Here is a 17,338-nt window from a genome sequence, read left to right on the forward strand (position 1 = left end):
GTGGGAAAAAATATTGTAAAATGTAAAACATTAACAAGTTCCTAAATAAATGGAGAGATATAGCACGTTTATAAACAGAAAATACAGTATGATAAATTTATCAATTCTCAACTACTATTAAATCCAATCTCGTTCTAAAAAAAATCTCAAAATGGTTTTCGGTAAAATTTAACTAGAAGTTAAATAAAAGAAAATAGCAATGGAATTCTGACAAGGAGACAGCATGGAGGAAGAGAATAAAAGTAATTGATTTGCTATGCTATGTATGAAGAATTTCTACAAAGCTATGGTATTACACTGTGGTATTGATACAGGGAAAGTCACTCGAACAGTATAGAAAGCACTGAAGGATACACATGCATAATGAATGGAAATATGATCATTGACCCAGCTACCACTGCAGACCAATGGTACCTATCAGTATACAGTGATACCTCAATTGACCGTAAATATATATAAGAAAAAGATAAATAAATCCCTACCTCACACCACATACCAATCATTTTCAACCTGACATATGCAAAACTAGAATCTTAAGGAGTGCCTAAGTCTTAGATAAGCACAGGTAGTTTGAAGAGAAAGACATCAATTTTTAACTTCAATATCGATTGTTTCATAAAACTGCTTTCTCTGAGAAGACATCATTGAAGTAAATGCATCATTTATAGCCTCTTTTTAATTTTTTTAAAAGATTTTATTTATTTATTCATGAGAGACAGAGAAAGAGAGAGAGAGATTGAGAGAGAGAGAGAGGCAGAGACACAGGCAAAGAGAGAAGCAGGCTTCATTCAGGGAGCCCAATGTGGGACTCGACCCTGGGTCCCCAGGATCAGTCCATGGGCTGAAGGCGGCACCAAACCGCTGAGCCACCCAGGCTGCCCTTTAGCCTCCTTTTTTTTTTTTTAAGATTTTTTTTCCTTTCTGCCTTTATCCATGTTTGCAAAAGAGGCCATACCTTTCACTCATCCAGAATTATCCTGTGGTGTAAAACTGCTGAAGTATTTGATAAAGGAAAAAAATTAAAATGTTGCCATCATTGGATCAATATGTCATACTCTTGACCTGAGGTTGTCATTTCCTCTCTCATGCATATTTTTTTAAAAGAAAAATAACTTAGCATGAGAAATTTAACATTTTGTTCAATATCAAAACGTTTTTCATAAGTTTATTCTGTGTGGAGCACAGAAGTGATAAAGTCCCAAATTATTCCCAAATATTTCAAAATTATTGTCAAATATTTAATGCATCACTCCTGGGGGAAAGTCTAGCAGTTCAGAAAAGAACGGAAGTTGGGAGTGAAGGAGGGAAAAAGAAAAGGATAAGATTGAATGAAAACTGAAGAAATGCCGATGATGTAGCCCCCCCCCCTTTTTTTTCATAATCCAGACCACAAAATCATGCTAGGGATCTATCCATTTTAGAGTTGGAATTTAGAAGTTCAATGATTGCCAAGGGGAAGCTTATTAACACATTTACATTACTTTCAAAAAGTAAATCTCACTTGGCTGATTTGTTTGACAAGGATTGACTTTGCCAATTAGATTATATGACCATCATTTCCCATAAATGAAATGAGTTTAACTATGACTCCATGATTTTTGTTCAAATATATTTAAAATATGAGATAAGTTAAAACATTAGTTAAAAATATGTTGCACTGATAAGGGTATATTGAAACCAATTCTATTTTTATTTTCTTTTAATAAACTTTTAGTATATCAAGTTAAACAGGTTGCTTCTCTAAATTGAGAAATACTGAAAAGAAATAACTAATGATCTCTTGAAAAGTCTTAGTAAAGCCTTTTAGGTATAATTCCTAGAAACAGTATGTGATTGATCTTCATGACTAGGTAACAAATCTTTTTGAAAGTTAGGTCATTTCCAATTTCTTGCTATCAATAAAACTGAAGGAGGAAGTAATCAAGTTGTCAGCTGATATAACATTAAAAATAGGTTTTATGAGAAACCACTGTTATTTGGAATATAATTTGAAGTGTTTAAAGCACTGAGTAACAATGCTATTACAGAGCTTTCATTTTTATCTCTCTACTTCAATACACAAATTTTCTCTTTATATCTATACTAAAGAAAACTAGGAAAAGTCCTCATTCTAGCAATTAGTAATAACCGTGCAGGCATATATGAACTAATTGGAATAAACAAAAAAGCTTCCTCTATCTCACAAAAGATAATTTAGAGTCTATATTTTACTCCTTATCTTTAATAATTATTCAGATAATACCAAAATGTTTTTTGTTCATTTTTACATCTCAGACTAACTCAAATGTAATGAAAAACTCCTGAAAAAATTAAATTGTAGAGAGCCTTGAATGCACAAAAATTATCAAACTATTATTTCAAATCATGTTTACATTTTTGTTACAGTTATATATTATAGGCAATTAATATAATTTCAATCATAAAATACATTAAATATTGAATACAAGGTAAAAAATCTGAATATTAAGTATGCTCTAACTGCCAAATTTTTTAACTGGAAAGAAGTGGGTATCAAATTGTCATAGTCTTTTGATTCACTGGATACCTTTTTTTTTGTTTTGTTGTTTTTGAGAGAAAGAGAAAGAGAGAGAGAGAGCACAGTGAATGTGAGAGGGACAGAGGAAGATAAAGAGAATATTAAGCAGGTTCCATGTCTGAGCAAAGCTCAACCAGGGCTCTATCTCATGACCCTAAGATCATAAACTGAGGTGAAATCAAGAGTTGGAAACTCAACCGACTGAGCCATGCAGGTGCCCCTGAATACCATTTTTAAAAGTGACAAATTCCCTGCTGAATGCCAAAACTGACAAAATACTCCAAATTTTATTTTTGCAACTGTTTACACTTGTTGAAATATCACACATGTCAGATTAAAACTTTCAAAGCAGTACATAACTTTTCAAGTTTTTTAGGGAAACTTTAAGAAAAAAATTAAGACTGTGACCATTTCCAAAAGGTAATTCTATATAAATCAAGGCATCAAATGTAAAAAACAAATGTGCAATCTTCTAGAAACAAAAGCAGAACATCTTTATAAATTAGCGAAAGGAATAAAATGTTTTATAAAAGCACAAAAAAAGCAGTTGGGAAAAAGACTGGCCACTTATAAACAAAAATGAATGAATTTCTATTAAAATGAAAATGACAAACCAAAAGTTGAGAGAAAATAAACACAACAAACAGAGCTAACAAAGAAAAAAATACTCAGAATAAATAACAGACCTCTGTAAATTAATTCTAAAATTTCAACAAACTGGGAGTAACATAGATGAGGATGCAGCTGCCAATAAATATTTGACAATCAACTTTAATCAGAAAATGAAAATTAAAAGCATTTAAAAAAACTAGTTTACAATCATCAGATTGGAAAAAAATTAAGAAAACCAAATGGTAACAATGAGAATTCATGTTTACACTTATTCAATTACTTCGGAAAACAATTTGGCTTTTCTCACATCTAACAACCTAGGAATTCCACTCTAAAGATACACTGGCATATAGCCAACAAGAAACATGTATAAGAATATTCATAATAGAAAAACATATTGAAAACAAACTAAGGTTCATCAACAGAAAAAATAAGTTGTCCATATTCAGGTAATGAATTATAAATAGCAGTTCGCTATAGGGGTAAATCCCAAGTGTTTTCACCATAAAAGACAGAAAAAGAAAGAAGGAAGGAAGGGGTAACTATGAAAAGTGATGGGCATGTTAATTAGCTTGACTGTGGTGATCCCTGCACAATACTACATATATGTCAAACCATGAAGTTGTACCTTAAAATATATACAATTTTTATTTATTAATTATACCTCAGTAAAGCTGAAAAAACAGCAGTAATAAAGTGAATCAACTACAAAATTACATGTCAACATAATGGATCTCATGTTTTAATTTTCAAGGAAAATAGAAAATAAAGCTATTTACGTATTGCATTTATATAAAGTTCAAAATTAAGGGAAATCTAAACATTATATTCATTAGTCTTCAGATGTGTTTGTAGCACAAAGAAAAATATCACAGGGAAAAAGCATGTACTATGCTCTACTTTTAAAACTCTGTTGAGTTGGGATCCCTAGGGGCCTCAGCGGTTGAGCATTTGCCTTCAGCCCAGGGCATGATCCTGGAGACCTGGGATTCAGTCCCATATCGGGCTCCCTGCATGGAGCCTGCTTCTCCCTCTGCCTGTGTCTCTGCCTCTCTCTCTCTGTCTCTGTGTCTCTCATGAATAAATACATAAAATCTTTAAAAAATAATAATAAAACTGTGTTGAGTGATGTCATGAAGATAGTGACACATGTTGCTCTGGACTTCAGTCCTCCTCTCAAGAAGACCAATTAACAATTATCCACAGACAAAACACTAGAATGAAAATCCTAGAACATCAGCTGTGGTACTGAAACACCCACCCTGGCCAACAGAGACTGAGAAGAACCACAATGGAAGGAGGAAATTAGGACAAAGAGAAACACATGGAAGAATGTGAAGACACATGAGGAGAAGATGGCCAGCAATAATCCAAGAAGAGAGGTCTGGAACACTCCCTCACAGTGCTCAGAAGTGAGCCTTGTGGGCACCTTGATCTCAGACTTGTGGCTTCCAGAACTATGGAAAACCCTGCATGTAGTGTCCACAGTGTTTATATTACTGTTAATCTAACAGGTTAGACATACCATTTTAAAACATTCAATATTTTATGGAATATTTTAGATCAATTGTATATAGGATAAAAAAATAAAGAAAAAAATATTTCTCCAGCCTCAGTTGAAGGAAGTCCTATATCAGTATTCGGTGTTAACCCTAAATAGCAGAATAGTTCTGAACCTGCAATGCTACAGTGGGACATGCAATATGTCATTGTTAAACAAAAGGAGACATGGGAGCAAATAAAATTAGCCTCCAAAGGCTGAGGGAATTTTTTTTTAGCTCATTACTCCATTATTTTTGTGCAATATTTGACAATGGATAACCTCCTTAGCATTCAAAAAATAATTCAAAACAAGAAATAACTAACCCTAAACATCTTTACTGGAGGATGACCTCTGTTGAACAACATCTTGTATTATCTCTATGTGTTCATATTAAATCACAAACCTGTGTATATAAGTGGAGTTAAATAAATATTTTGATTCTTCACATTACTTTTTTTTCAAACTATGTTTAGCCACCTACTATAAATATCTGTAAATATCTTTTAAATTCTAAATGTAATTTTACTCCCACTTTTTTAAAGCCTAGATCAACACTGCTCTTGGGCATCTACTTGAAAAATTACAAATTTAAATTTCTATTTTGAACAAATAAAAATGCTTCCCATGAAGTCCATAAAAATTCTCTATGACAATATGTACTAATTATGTGTAGGTGACAGTGCTTTTGTGGATGTAAAAGGTAGCTTTTATGTCTGTTCTTCAAATTTTGAAAAGCTTCTTGAAAAGTTTATTTCAAATATCTGTAATCCTTTCTAACTGCTTGAGCATTGGTTCAGAGATAGATCTCTTCTCTTCAAACAACTCCAACATTGATTTTGAAATAAAAGGTTCCCAATGGGATTCAGAAGGTTTTACAGTGACTCAGTGTGAAGCAATAAACCTGAACTTTTAGGAATTTGTTTTATAACCTTGAGATGTCTTAGACATACATGCTTGTAACCCTGGTTGATAGACCCTGTTGACACTGAAGCACTCAATTTGTTTTATTTTTTCTCTTTAGGGGACCAAGCTGATTCACCCTGAGAAAAAAGTTTATTTGATTTAGCTAGATCCTATTGTGCCTTATATTTACAGGTCCAAACGCACACACACAAACACCTTTTAAATAATTGTGTCCTTTCAGACAATTCCTCTTGGTCTCAATTGCTTTAACAATTTAAGCATATAAGAAAATAATGACTTAAACAATCGTCAAGAATATTATTAGCATTAAATTCATTTGAGGACTGTGCTGCTATAAAAACTTCTTAAATGCTTATTTAAATTGATGAATTTTTAAGAATCATTTTCATATTTGTATCATACTAAAAATAAAATTTCTAAAGTAAAGATTTTTTAAAACAGTAAAAAAAGCAAGATTTCCTTCAGGTTCATTTACTGCAAAATTTTATAAAAGAAAATATGATTATTTACAAAAATATCATCTAGTAGCATTATGTTATACAAAATATAGTAAAATTGATAAAATAGGCATAAATGTTGATATACAAATATATATAACATATATTTTCTCTATACCAACTATCAGAAGATAAAAGATCTTTTATTATAAGATCTCTATCACATTATTGTAAAACGTGATAACCAAGAAAAATTAAAAAGCAATGGGAAGAAAGATATAAATAAAAGCAAGACTTGAATAATCAGACAGGTATAATATGAGATGTTTATCATTTAAATACAACTCCAACAAAATTTTGATCTGTAAGAATAACAAATGAGTAACACCTCCCCGCCCAAATGCTGCCAAGAGATATACAACATAAAAAAATAAATTTCAGGAAAAAATTTCACTTAAAGACACAACATTATTCCAGATAAAGATTACCAAGTGACAATACAAGATCTTAAAGATCTTACCAAGTGACAATACATGATCTCATGATAAAAGATCTTAAGAGGATAATATAATTATATCAAACATATGCAAAATTTTAAAAAAGACACCTTTATAATATATGAAACAAAAATGGATACAAATACTTTGAGGAATTGTCAAATCTAGCATCACACTAAGAGATTTCAACATTAATTCCCTCAATTATAATTACATGATAAAGATTCAAGAAGATATTAAAGATATGTAGGACTTGAGAAACACAATAAAAAAGCATGATCCACTGGCCATAAACAGAGCTAACTTTAGCTGTCATCTCTGGGTAGAGTGTTCATGCCCCAGGTGTTCTGACTGACCGAACCTACATTCTGGTTGGTTGGACCAAAACAGCGTTGGTTTTCACATATTTTGTATATTGCTTCTAAGCAATGTATAAAATCCAATATCCAAAGATTTTATTTTTAATAAATATATAGAATGTTTTAAAATATTACATTTATTAGCCCAACAAGCAAATACCAACCATGTTACATCAGAACATCAGTAGCATCAGACCATGTTCTCTTCATAAAATGCAATCAAGTTAGAATGAATTTGAAAGAGAACACTGAATAATTATAAAATAAAAGCACTTCTGTCTCATAAATTCAAAAATAAAACATAATTGAAATTTTCACCAGAGAGTTTCCAATAAATGTGATAATTGCTAACAATGGGAAAAATATTTGTAAAGTGAAAACAGAGGCACAGTAACCAACAGTCTTTAGAGATCAGAATGTTTTTAAAAATATGACCTTAAGAAGCTTTTGAAGGAAGAATAGAAATTGCTCAGGAAAAGAGTGGAGCATACATTAAGACAATGGTACAGAATATATGGCAAGATACCTGTGTGCTTGTTTTTTTAGTTCTTTATTTCTCGCTTTTTCTCATCCAGAAACATTTATTTTATTGGGAAAGATTAGATTTTTTTTTTTAGGATTGTCATAAATGAGTCTTTTTTTTCTTTTCTGCTTAGAAATTCAAAAGAAACTATTTTTAAAAACTACATGTTTAGATTATAAGACCCAGGCGTTCAAAAGTTAAAATGGGTTCTTTATTCTAAAGCTTAACTCAAGTGACAAAATTCCACATGCAGAAGATTGAACTTACTTTTTTTTCTTTTCTTTTCTGTAAGTCATGATTCAGGGAAAGACACTGATTACATTGCTGAATCATCCAGAAGATGCTGCAGTCTGGACAAGGAGGACAGAAGGTTTGCGGACCTGACAACCAGATGTCACAGCACAATGGTAATCTACACCTATCCTCAACAGCCACAGCAAGCCATGGCAACAGCAGATGCTGGGGCAGAAGATGAACCAGAGACTACATAAATCCATCAAAATACATTAGAGAGGCCACAATTGGCCTTGGTTGCAATTCAGGACTCCATATGCCCTTCTAATACCACAAAGTTATAAACATTTTTCCTGCAGCTCAGACAGAGGGATAAAAAGGAAAGATTATCAAGAGGGGACAATATCTCTGATAGTAAGTTTAAATTGTAAATTGACGAAGTTCAAACGCAATGCTGATTGAGAAATTAACCTTAAGAGAGAGACTGTTTCAACTTGAGTGGCATAGGGTTTCCTTAAAGAGGCCAGATTCTGTTTTCCTCTGTTGAGTGGAAATGAGAGTTCAGGAGCGAGTTGATTGCAATTACAGAAAAAAAAAAAAAATTAGAAAATTGCAGTTCTGCACATCAGAGTAGTAGCATATAAATTTAAAACGCAGGGCTCATGTAAAAAGTAGAGAGCGAATGCTCGGTGCTGGAAACTGTTTTTTTTTCAATTTAACTGAATGTGGGATTTGGTTAACAAATGAAGAAGGGGAGCTTACATAAGCCAATCAGAGTAAATTATAAAAGACGTGTGTGATATGGTAGAAAGTGGATTTCATTCTTTGGGTAATGTAGAATCATTTAGGATTTTAGAGGGTGGAATAACCACATTATTTAGGAGTCAAGTTTATGGAGATGTGATTTCCATAACACCACATTTTACTTTTACTGTACAGTTTTATGAGTTTGGACACATGGATAGAGTCAGACCTACCACCAGTCAAAATACAGGATTCCATCCCCCAAGAAGTTCCTCGTACTCTCCTCCATACCTAATTTTAGTTCTCAGTGACCCATTTTCTATAGCTCTTATTTTGCCTTTTCCAAAATATCTTACCAATTGACTCACACACCTATTTAATCAAGCTGCTCTCACTCAGCCTTATACATTTGAAATTCATCTATGCTGTGGTGTATCACTAGTCTGCTTCTTTTTCTGCCTCTGCCGAGTAGCACTCAATTGTATTGATACACCACCGTTGAAAGGCAGTAGCTTGTTTCCAGTCTTTGTGATGCAATAGATTAACTATAAACATATTTGTGAACAGAAGTTATCATGTCTCTTGATTGAACATCTAAGATTGCGACTGCTGGATCACATGTCAATTATATGCTTACTAACTGCCAAAATATTTTCCAAAGGGGCTATGCCATTCTGCGTCTGCATCAGCAACAAACAAGATTTCCAGTAGTCCTGCATCCATGCTATTTGAGTGTTTTTTATTTTAGATATTCTAATAGGTATGTAGAGGTACTTTATTGTGATTTTAATCTGTATTTTCCTAATGACTAATGATATGAAACATCTATAGTTTGTTATTATCTTCCTTTCATGTATAGTGTCAATATTATTAACATTATTAACGTAGATGCTATTGTATGTCATCTATATATGGTTTTGCTGAAGTATCTTCACACTGTTTGCATATTGTATTAGCCAGTTTGTTTTCTTGTTAGAGAATTTTTAGAGAACTGTATATATTCCAGATGCAAATCCTTTTTCATATTTGTCTTTAGCTAAAATTTTCTCTAAGTTTGTGACTTGTCTTTTCAGGTCAGATATGTGTGTTTGAAAGAGCCTGGCTTCAAATTTTACAATCAACTAGAATGGACAATATTGGAGGCAGGAATACTATGTGGTTGCATTTAATTGGAGAAATTGAATAGAATATAATTATATTAAAGAGAGAGAATCAATAGAAGCTGTTAATCTGGACTTCCCAAGAGATAAAGGAGGAATAAAAATATGAACTAAGCTTTTCTCCTCAAGCAAATAGAAAGAAAATTTATGAATTTAATAAACATAATCTGAAAAAAGACATTTTATTTGTTTATTCTATTTTATTTTCATAATACGAGCTATTATATGAGTATTAATTTATTATGTCTTTTTTTACCCTGATGCTTGATATGGTCAAATTTTGACATGTACCATGGTTATTATCATCTTCAGGGGTATGAAAACTCCTCAGTCAATAAAATATCATTTTCTTGATAGCCAGCCTTATTTGCACATTTCATCTCAGAGTGCCTAGAAGAGTACTTTAGGAGGTATTATGTGATTAATGAAAAAAATGTAAATCTATAATTAATGTCACGTATTGATATGTTTCCATTATCCTGACCATGTCCTGACCAATATTCTGGTATCTGCCTCAAACCCAGCTAATTTCATGTTTATCCCCTAACCCATTTCTTCACCTTGGCTTAAATTTACATAATCCTTGTTTTTCTTTCCAATGTCACTGGATCTATACATGTCCCAAACTAATACCTTATTGTTTCTCCAAAAATTTGCTTTTATGGATGTTAAATACAATCATAATTCTATCTGAGATAACTTTTATCAGTTTCTGAATATGTTAATCATTTCACCTAAAACAAACTAATTCATTTTATCCTGTATCCAAAAATCATCTCACTTTGGACCAAATACAAAAATTAAGAAAAACATAGAACAAATACTCTAAAATTGTTTCATGTATTACCATGTGTTTCTGTCTTATCAGAAAAAAAGTCATTACATTTCATTCATATCAAAGGAATTTATAATCCAGAGTAAGGATTATGACTTACTCTCCGTTATAAAAAGTTGGCTGAAATTTATTTGAAATATTTTTTCATCAAATTATCAGAGCGTACTTTATTTGAACGGCATGTGTTTTGAGAGTTGTATATAAAGAAGGCTTAAAACAGTTTTAAAGTCACAAATACATTCCTTGAAAACACTAAAATTGTAACTTAAGAACAATCACGTGCTTATAGAACTTTCTATAAATTCTAATATCTTAAATTAGATCTTTGGTCTATTTGATCAAACCATAAACTATAATACTCAAGAACACATAGCAAAATCAAAATAGCCAAGTACATTCAATAGAGATTCAGAACATAAACATACTTAATAAGTAGCACAGATTAAAACAAATGTGAATATCCTAGAATCGATGCATAATCACATTTTATTCTATGTAGTCTAGTGTCCGTAGCCTAATCCATACTGTGAAATATTATTGACACACTTAACATTTAAAGAAACAAGAAAACACATAATATTCTGTTGAATTATTCCACTATTTTAACTTGATGGATTTGATAAATGTTTCCTGTTAAAACTGTAAAATTGTGTTTATTCAGCTTTCCAGTCAAAACAAATGTTGTTCTCAAACCTACAGGTTCAGTGAAGCTTAGGGAAATCAAATACAATCCTGCCTGCTTCATAAATTATAAGCAAAACCTGTGAGGTAATGGAAACCGTACCTTACTCTGGAATGATTCGTGATAGCAATGTGAAATGTCCATGCAAACAGAAGTTGAAAAAGAGCACAATTTTATTTCATAAACTGGGTGGCCCTCCCAGGGTAAGGATAACAGAAAATAAATGAAAAATTATTTCCTTTACTTCCAGTTAAACTAAGCATGCCAAGAAAATTGTAAAGATGAATACAAGAGTATAATGGTACATCTGTCTTTATGCCCAATTACATGCATCACTTTTTAGGAGGAAAACTAAAACCAACCTGTATTGACAGAGAATCAAAGTCATGAGTAGAGCATTTGTTCAAACCTTTTTCACATAATTTGCTCTGACACTTTTGCAGTGCATCTGCATTACATTTTTTAGTTCATAAAGATACAATTACTTTTATCCTCAATATTCTAGTATATGCCATAAGGAACAAGAATACCAGAGTTATTTATTCTCTAATATATTACCAGACTCTGGAACTGTGTCTGGTGGATAGAAAATATCCACCAATGCTAAATAATAATTTTGGAAAATATCCAAAAATGCTAAATAATAATGTGATAATGAATGAGTGAATTTTATCTTTGATTGAGGATTCTTAAAGAATATCTAATTTTTTATTACACATCATGCAATTATCATTAATTAATTTATTATTTAAGGGGAAATTTTTTAGCCTTCGATTCCTTTTTTTTTAAATAAAAAAGGCAAAACTTCATTATCAGTCAAATGAAAATGTCCACTACTACCTGGCACAGCAAAAAATACAAATCCTTAAGATATTCACTTAGAAACTTATTTATATCCATGTCCATAACACATATGTACTGATAGAAGCACAATATTTTTTTTATTTTTAATAAAATTGCTTCAAAATTTCACAAGATCATAATTGTCTCTGATAAGTTTAGCAAGTGAAAATAAGAATTGAAGCTGAATATTAAGCTAAATTCCCTCCTGGTGCTGATTCCTACTAAAAAGTCTAGCATGAATTAGAGGGAAAAAAGAAAGACAACTATATGAATAATTAATGTACTTTTTAATATAAGCAATAGATATTTGAACAGCTAACTAGAAAACAGCATTTCATGGGCAAGAATGGATGAACAACCAAACTTTGGAATTTGTGCAGCTTAATTAATTTGTGCCAATTGATTAATTTATGTAGATTAATTTGTGCTGAGTAATGTATCTGAGAGAAGAAATGTAAGAGGGCTCCATGCAAAAGTCTGGGCCTTAGCAAAATTGTAAAGATAAATAAGATGGAAACACAATGTGATATTGTTAAGTTGGGAAAATTAGATATTATGCAATATTGTTAGGAAATAAGATTAGAGATGAAAGTAGTAAGAAATTGCCCTGGAGTCTAGGCAGTGGTAAAATGATGTAGAAAGTTATGTATCTCATTATAAAAAATGGATTTTCAATATGGATATTTCATTTTCAAAAAACTAACATAAAAACAACTATATAGTATGCTAGAATGAGATGAATGCCATTGAACATGTTTTTATGAAAGCAAAGCAAGAGAAGGTAAATGGAAAACACTAAAGGTTACAACGTCCATGCACAGATTAGAATTTTAAGAAAGTTGATTATAACAGTTTTGTTGACAAGGTGACATTTGACCACTGATAGGAAGTGAGGTGGTTAGCTATAAAAATGTCTGGTGAAACAGAATTCTAGAAAGAAATAACAAGTGCATAGTACAAAGGACACAAGGTCATCAACCTGCCTGCTGTGTTTTTAGGGATAGCAAGGAGGTTCGCATAGCTGGAGCAAAATGAATAGAGTATTAAGTAATCTGGTCTTACTAGGAACAATGAAGCCAGATCTTGTGGGATCTTGAAAGCCTTGGTAGACATTTAGGAATTTATTCTAAACAAAATAAGGAACTATCACAGGTTTTGAGTAGAGAATGTTTAGCTTTTGATTTAAAAGAATTGCTCTCATATATTAAGAACCAACCACTTAAAAGCAATTCTAAAAGCAGGGAGGCCAGTTAGGAGGTCTTTGCAGAAATTCAGGGGAGATGATGGGTCTTTTCAGGGTGTTAGCAGCGGAGATGGGAAGAATGATATTACCAAAAAAGTACACGAATATGTGAATAGTATCAAGGTCTGAATATAGGACACCTTAATATGAAGAGGTCAGAGAACAGAGGAAGATCCAGAAAATAAGTCTGAAATGGAATAACAGGAAGAGAAACACAAGAGTGTGGTATCCTGGAAGTCAACTATGGAATGTATATGAAGGAGGACAAAGTGTTTAACTGGGTCCAATGTTGCTAATGGGTCAAACTAGAAAAGGACTGGACTTTTGAGAGTTGGATTTGTCCCTCTGGCAATACATGCTTGGTGGAATCCTGTGAGTGAAACATTACTGATTTGGATTTATTTACAAAAAAAAAAAAAAAAAGAGGTTTCTCCTATTCCTGAATAATTCAAACCTCAAACCATTAGGAGGAGCTTGATGAGATAAGTTTCTACATTGGTGGGAAGATAGTTACAATGGCTGAGAACAGGGTGGAAAAGGTGTTATAGAGGAAAAGGGTCCAGGGTATTAGACCATATGTAGAGTTTTAAGGGCATCAAAGCATTGAGGCATCCAGCACTGAGTGTCAGCCTAAAGGTGGGATGAGGAAAACATTCACATATTGACAGTAGAAATAGCTTAGGGAGGGTGGCAAAGCCAAATGGCATGAGGAGGGCATGTATGCAGGGGAGGAGACAATGGTGGTTATCAGAAATAGGCCACACAGAAGGGGACTGCTAAAGAAATATTTTAACATTAATGAGAATGTTAAATGTTAGAAGTTTCTCACTATTAGAAAAATAAGTAACAGATAACATTAGAATAAACCCTACAAATTGATTGAAATTGGAGGTATTAGTATGAACTCACAGCTTTCAATATACAGCAATAGATATATAGATAAAAGAGGACCTGGGTGGCTCAGTGGTTGAGCATCTGCCTTTGGCTCAGGTCATGATCCCAGGGTCCTGGGATCGAGTCCCACATGCAGGTCTCCGTGGAATTCTCCCTCTGCTTGTGTCCCTCCTCTCACAAATAAATATATAAAATCTTAAAAAATAGACATGTAGAGAAATAGCCATAAAAAGGTATACACACACACACACACACACACACACACACACACACACATTCCAGTTCTATCTGCTGAAGGAGCTTGAACAGAAACACCCTTAGAACAATGAAGAGACCTAGCACATGGATTTCTGTTTCCTAACATTATTTTCTACTATAAAAGGTAAGCAGACACCTTGAGGAAATAGCAAACTCAAGGGCTGGAGCAGTTAAAGGATAAGATGAGCCTGGAACATCTTGTTCTGGAGAAGCAGTTTTCAGAGAAGAAAGCAAAAATGTTAAAAGGACACAGAAGCCAAATTAAATGCATTCTCATTGGCTGACCTTGGGCAATTTGAGATTAAAAATGATAGTAACAAACTATGATCATTTTTTTTAAATAGGAAGCCATAGGCCAATTTGAATATATTGAATTGGATATCTTGAACATTTGTAAGGGACAAGATATTTCCACAAGGTCAAGGTAGTTCCCCACAAAATACTTATTGACTGACAAGAAGTCTGACAGTTGAGAACTCTGACAAAGGATTTACTGTAACCAATAAGGGGACAGGTCAAATTGATGTACATCTTCATAGGGTGCAATGATAAAAACAGAATGAAGTGGGCAGGAGGATGAATTACATGGGTGCTGTGGAATAAGGAGAGTGCTTGTGATGAGTAAGTGATGAATCATAAAATTCTAATAAAACTAGTATTACGCTATATGTTAACTAACTGGAATTTAAACTAAAACTTTAAGGAAAAACAATAGGAGTTAAGATGGTCGAGAAGTAGGGGGGCTGTACACTTGCCTCGGCCCTTGAACACAGTTAGATAAATCATTCTCAACACTCAGAAATCAGTCTGAGGACTGATAACAAACTGCATCTTGATTTGGGGGAGAGAAGAAGTACAGATGCTACAGAGGGGACGGGGCCCTGATCGTGGACAGAGGAGAGCGCAAAAGAGAGAAAGAGTGAAAGCAGCACACACAGGATTGCACGAGAAAAACTCTTCCCCAAAACCATTGGAAAAAGGTGATGGCTGACTACCATAATTTGTTTTTTAAGCAATGGAGCTCAAAGTCTGAAATTTTATAAATCTGCATAATTAGGGTGCCGAGATGGCTCAGTTGGTTAGGTTAAGTGTCTGCCTTCGGTTCATGTCATGATCTCAGGGTCTTGGAATCGAGCCCCAAGTTTGGCTCCCCACTCAGCTAAGAATTTATCTGTCCCCCTCTCCTTCTCCCTCTACCTCTGCCCCTCCACCTGCTTGTGCTCTGTCTCTGTCTCTCTCTTTCTCAAAACAAATAAAATCTTTAAAAAGAAAAGAGAAATCTGCACCATCATAACAGTTATACCTGGTGGCTTAGCAGTGCTCCTGTGGGCAGCATGATCTGAAGATCACCTGGGTCACAAAAGGAGAATGAGTTCCCCTTCTTGGAGTGCATCTGGGAGTGGTGTCAAGGCCTCTTTAGGAACAAAAGAACTTGTAGTGCTAAGGTGCTGCTATATTCACTAGCCTAGTAATAGGTACCAGCTGAGGGTAGGAAACCTTGGTGCCGGCCTCTTGCTGCACTTTATCATAAATTGAATCATTGCAGGGTCCGACTTCTGCAACAAATTGGCACCAGCCACAGTGCAGCAAGAACCTGCATGTTCCTAAAATATGAAGTTTTGAAACTCAGCAGTGTGCCCAAGATAAAATACAAGAGTACAGAACTGCCTGGCAGGGAGACAGCTCAGACACCGACAAAGGCAGGGATCCGATGGAAGCCAGAGACGCAAGAGGGGTGACTTTGTGCTCTTCTCTGAAGGCATCCTGGACTGTGGTATGAAGGAACTTTCCACTCTGGAACAACACAGCAAGGTGATGCCCTTTCTTCCCCACCTGCCCATCAGCAATGACTGGTTTCAGTGAGCAACACAGTGCTTCCCAGTGGAGGCCAGAGCTGCTTACACCAAGCTCCTCTTCCTGTGAAACACACCTAGTTAAAACTTGTCACACAGTGAACAAACCACAACAGCCAAGTGTACTTTCTGAACCACCTCCTGAGCACCAGTCCCAAGACAATATAGGACCTCTTCTTAATATGGCCATTACTCTTAGGAGCAGGGATACAACAGGCTTTCCTAACAATTTCAAAAACAAAAACAAACAAGCAAAAACAAAACAAAATAAAACAAAACAAAACAGTGACTTAGACAAAATGACAAGATGGAAGAATTTACCCCAAAGAAAAGAACAGGAAAAAGCAATGGCCAAGAATTTCACCAAAACTGATATAAGTAAGATGCTTGAATGGGAATTTAAAACCACAATCATAAGGATACTATCTGGGCTTGAGAAAAGCATAGAAGACACTAGAGAATTCCTTATTGTAGAGATAAAAGAGCTAAAAGCTAGTCAGGCCATAATTTAAAAAAGCTATAACTTAGATGCAAAACCAATTGGATGCAATGAGAATGAAGATGAATGAAGAAAAGAAATAAATCAACACTACAGAAGATAAAAATCCTGGAAAATAATAAAACTGAATAGTGAAAGAAAGGTATTGGATCAAGAATGTGGACTTAGAAAAAAAAAAAAAAGAATGTGGACTTAGCTCAGTGACTCTTTAAAGTATAATAACATTCATATAATTGGAGTCCCAGAAGAGTAAGAGAAGGAAAAGGGGCAGAAGGTTTATTGAATTTTATTTTCATTATTTTTTATTTATTTATTTTATTTATTTATTCATGAGAGACACACAGAGAGAGAGAGGCAGAGACACAGGCAGAGGGAGAAGCCGGCTCCTTGTGGGGAGCCCAGTGTGGGACTCAATCCCAGGACCCCAAGATCACAATCTGAACCAAAGGCAGAGGCTCGACCACTGAGCCACCCAGGTGCCCCCTAACTCTTCTTTAAATGTCTGGTCGAATTCCACTGGGAAGCCGTCTGGCCCAGGACTTTTGTTTTTTGGGAGATTTTTGATGACTGATTCAATTTCTTTGCTGGTTATGGGTCCATTGAAATTTTCTCTTTCTTCCTGTTTCAGTTTTATTAGTTTGCATGTTTATCTGAGCCAGAGA

The sequence above is a fragment of the Vulpes lagopus genome, chromosome 4 (assembly GCF_018345385.1).
Source record: "Vulpes lagopus strain Blue_001 chromosome 4, ASM1834538v1, whole genome shotgun sequence".
Taxonomy (NCBI): Eukaryota; Metazoa; Chordata; class Mammalia; order Carnivora; family Canidae; genus Vulpes; species Vulpes lagopus.